We start from the raw sequence: 4,676 nt of genomic DNA on the forward strand, positions 1-4,676 counted from the left end.
TGATTAACTTTTTATATTTTTGGACCGGCTTTTTCACTATCGACAATGAACTTATTGTTTAGTAGCTATAAACTTGTTAGCGTCGATGTTTCATACATGTATATTTCATGTTTACAAAATCGTAAAGTCGATCCGTTCTCAATGCCTCAACCAATCAATAGGTTGCATCCGTCCTCGTCGTAAAGCGACGTTTTCGCCCGAAAGTTGAACATGTAGGCACGCCAAAGAAATCGCCATGTAACCGTAGTTCGCTTCGATGACCGCGCGCGCTATAGAGTAGGCGAGATCTCCCGTGCTTCTGTTGACCACCAACCAAACCTCTGTAGCCTCAACCAGCCGTCGATGTTGTTCAGTGTTGCCAGTTTGGCCATTTTCCGGCTAGATTTAGCCGGTAGCGATAGCTAACATCCGGAAAAATTTTGGATTAGACGGCAGCCGATTTGTTAGCCGTTTTGCAAAAAAAATATGCCGTTTTTATCCCATTTTGCTATAGCCCTTATTTTCTTAAAATTCAAATTCATAAGTTTCCATTTTTACAAATTTTGCGATCCAAAATCTATTAGAAATGGCCAGCATTATCTCGGAGAAAATTTTCATGACGGACTGCGTTATATGAAATTGAAAGTAATTTTTTTCTAACCCGAAAAGTCCTAAAATACAGGGCAGATTTCAATGATTTCTATTTTAAGCGAATATACAGTGGCCCAAATACAAACATATAAGCTAGGACGCGACATTTTAGCAAGTTTTGGCTATTTTTATTTAGTTTATTTAAAGATTGCATTTTTTTGTATGAGAGTGAAGTTGATTACTCAAAAAACACCATTTAAATCCAAATCTCATACTTTGTGCAAAAATCTTAAAACTTCTACAAATTTTCACCAAAAATTTTTAATTTTTTAGTCAGCATCTTTAAAAATTTAAAGGTTAAGTATTATAAAGTGCAAATTTAAAGTAACTAGCACATACCGTTGATTTTTGGCAATTTTTTTGTTGACGGTGTTCTGCATTTTTTCCGTATAAAAAAATTGCCGAACATACTTTGTATGGAAAAAATGCGTTGCACCATCATACAAAAGAATGCCAAAAATCGACGGTAAGTACTAACTCCTTCAAATTTGCTCCACATTATACTAAAATTTAATAGACTCTAAAACTGCATACCATAACTTTGGTGAAATTTTGCAGAATTTTCATAATTTTTACACAAAGTTTGATGTTTGGATTTATATGGTGTTTGTTAAGTAAAAAAATAAACATTAAATAAACTAAGGAAAAATAGCCAAAACTTGCTAAAATGTCGCGTCCCACTTTATATTTGCGTCACTGTATTTTTCCAAAAAAGGACATAGCGTGGATTTTCCTCATAAAATTTTTTGTTACGAATATCTTAAATTTATGTGTGAGATTTTATTCGAAACACTTAGAAAATAACGAAATAAAACAAAACTCTCTGGGCAGACAATAACTGTTAATAATTGTTTTAAAAAACTTAAAAAGCGACTAGGTATTCCGATATAACTGAATGGCGTTTTCCTTTCTCGAAATAATTTTGCCCTTTTTCCTCAGCTCTTCCACAGCATTACGTGTTAATTTCTCAAAATAGTGCAAATTTTTTCAATAGAAAAGCAAACGCCATAAGTTTGTAATCCATCTTTTTTTGTATTTAAGTAATACAAACTTGAGTTCTGATGTAAAGCTTGGCTACGTACAACGACAGTTTTCTTTGTTAAACAAAAAAAAATTTATTGAATATACTAGTCTTTCCACTAGTGATTTATTTAAATAAAATATGTGAATTTTAGTTGAAACATAGCCGTTTTTAGTCGCTTTTTTTGCCAATTTATCCGGTCGGACCAAAAACTTCTGGCAATACTGATGTTATTGCTACTGCCGTTGCTGCTATACTGCTGCTTCGTCGTCATTTCGGGAGTCATTGTTGCTATTGCTCTCATAACCATAGTTGCCAACTTCGTGCATTAAGCACTAGATTCAGTGCTTTTTGAAAATTAAAACGCCAAAAAAAAAATTATTTAGTGCCTAGTACCTTTTTAGTGCTTTTTTTCTGAACTAAAATTCCTTCGAGATAGGGGTCATTCCATTTAAAAGAGGAAAGCAACATAAATTTAAATATGCCCTTATTATCTCTAATTTCAGTAGTAATCTCTTTTTAAATTACTACATTTTATTAAACTGTTATAAAATATTAAAAAAATCAAAAAAAGTTGTAATTTTTGTCTATGGAAACTTTTATTTCATGCATAATTACATTACACCAGTCACAAGGAGATGGACAGTCACAACTTTAAATAATTTTTAATATTTCTATGGAGATTATATAAACCTTATTTTTATTGATAACGAAAGCGTATAATTCATATTTTCCAACACCAAAACAATTTTTCGTAAAAATTAAGCGTTTTGGCTAAAATTCACAAGGCTAAAATAATTATTTTCAGTGTCCCACCAGTCACGTTCATTCAAATGATAAATACATAAGACGAAGAAATCGTTTGGTATTTTTGTTAAAGCATTTTTATGTATTAATTATCGTTCTATGTTAAAAAATATCTTTCGCTGTTTTGTAAGTTCCGGCGACATAGCTAAAATTCACGATTGATCACATTCTGGAGTATAATGTCCCACCCGTCACAATGGAATGACCCATAGGTAAAACCTTAAATAATTTGAAATATTTAAAGCTGTGGCAGCACTGAATTTACAAGAATCTACAAATTTAAATGCGCTAAAATACCACCATGATAGCTAAAAAGCTAAAGTTGCAGACCCACCTTGTTGAATTCTATTCGTGTTGAAAATGCTAGTACGCAGGTAAGTTAAGTATTTCTTTTTTGTTTTCTAATTATTTGTACAAATTTTGATTTTTCTACCACCTGAGTAAAACACATCGGTTCTTGGTGTTGAATGCAAATCTGGCCACACAATTACTTAGCACTAGAATTTTTAGATATCCTAACCACAAAGTGCAAAACACAGTTTTTGGTGATATTTGAGGTTATATAATGAAAACATCAAATAAGAAATATCAACGAAAACACTAACAACCGGTGTGAACGGCCTACAGTCCACAATCCCAAAACTCGTTTTCAAAGTGTTTTCGTTGTCGGTCAGAACATGGTATAAGCATGAGCCATCATAGAATGTGTAGAGGCTATTCAATCATTATGAGCGAAAAATTGTGTGTATTGATATATGTATGTACTCTTGTAAATATTGTTAATTTTTTGCTTTTGTTAAATACAAACTATTATGTTATCTTTGATTCAATAAATGTGTTTTAGTGTGATAAAACGCTTTTTTCCAAGTTTGAAAATTAAAAGTTGGCAACACTGCTCATAACCAGTTTCATCGGACATACATATTGTCGGTGATACTGCAAAACGGTCTATGTCTATTAGTACCCTTGACACTTAGATGGTCTCTTACTTGCTCCGGAATGCTTATGAAAGTCGATACACCCTAATAAAGGAATGACAAAACTGTCTACCTTTGGCTGATGAAGATGAACGATTGGCAGAAGCGACCAGATACAGATAACAGATCAATTAAGCACCAGAGGTAATAAGTGACATATAACGTTTTGCAGTATCACCGACGATATACATATCGCTCACTCAGCTCTCGTTTATGTTGTACACGTGCAGTTGATTCGATTGCTCTTTTCAAATTAGCAATAGTTGTTTTTTTCTACTGCAAAAAAACGATTATGAACTGTTGAAAGTTTTAAAGGCATGAAAGACTTTAGTAATATTTTGGAGCATATATGTATGTATGTATGAGACATATTATCATACATTCATACCAGGGATGTTGCGAATATTTGCATTCGAATTCGTTATGCGGATGATTCGCATAATTTTACGCATTCGCATTCGACATTCACATTCGCATCTAATATTGTTGAAAAGTCTGTCTACCCAGGGTGCGGACAATAACCGGCTTTTAGCTTCAGGCGCTAGACGGTTAAGTAGTATATCAAGCAACATTGATGGGCCTTCAACAACTACTGCTAAAAGTCTTATAAGCAACCTAGAAATTATTTTTAATTCCTCCAGCGAAAGGGTACTGGAAACATTAAAAAATGTGAAATTAAAGCTCAATTGAAGTTCTATCTTAAAGAAAAACAAGCTCATCTCGGTTAAAATCCTCTCGATTGGTGGAAAAATAAACTAAAATACGACAAATTGACAGATCTTGGGCGGAAACCGTTGAGCGCTCCACCCGCCAGCGTTCCAAGTGAGCAATTGTTCAGCGCAGCCGGCCTTATATACGAGCTTCTAAGAAATCGCCTCATGGGAGAAAAGGCAGCAAAACTACTTTTTTTTAAATATAATATGCCCATTTTGAACTTTGACTACTAGCGTTGAACATTGTATAGGTTAAGCACTCGTTCAATGTTCTAATAACTTACAAAATTTTCAAGTAATATAAACGATGACTTAAGTTGGGTATAGTTATTCCTAACATTCGCATTCCCAAAATTCGCATTCGCATTCGCGAATGTAAAAAAATTACATTCGAAACATCCCTAATTCATATATACATATGTACAAACGGCCGCACACGACATTCGTACATCTATAGGCTAAAATACATAAATCCAGTGTTGCCAGAGATAAATATAAATAAGGGGTTAAATCTCCAGAAAAACGAAA

At 33.4% G+C, this 4,676-nt stretch overlaps 1 pseudogene; it reads right to left on the minus strand.

The window, feature by feature from the left end:
- Nucleotides 1-20: 20 nt before the first annotated feature.
- On the minus strand, nucleotides 21-3,708 carry LOC118754909 (annotated as a pseudogene).
- Between the last annotated feature and the right edge of the window lie 968 nt (nucleotides 3,709-4,676).

Source organism: Rhagoletis pomonella, unplaced genomic scaffold, assembly GCF_013731165.1.
Source record: "Rhagoletis pomonella isolate Grant_MI unplaced genomic scaffold, Rhpom_1.0 Rhpom_scaffold_04898, whole genome shotgun sequence".
Classification (NCBI taxonomy): Eukaryota; Metazoa; Arthropoda; class Insecta; order Diptera; family Tephritidae; genus Rhagoletis; species Rhagoletis pomonella.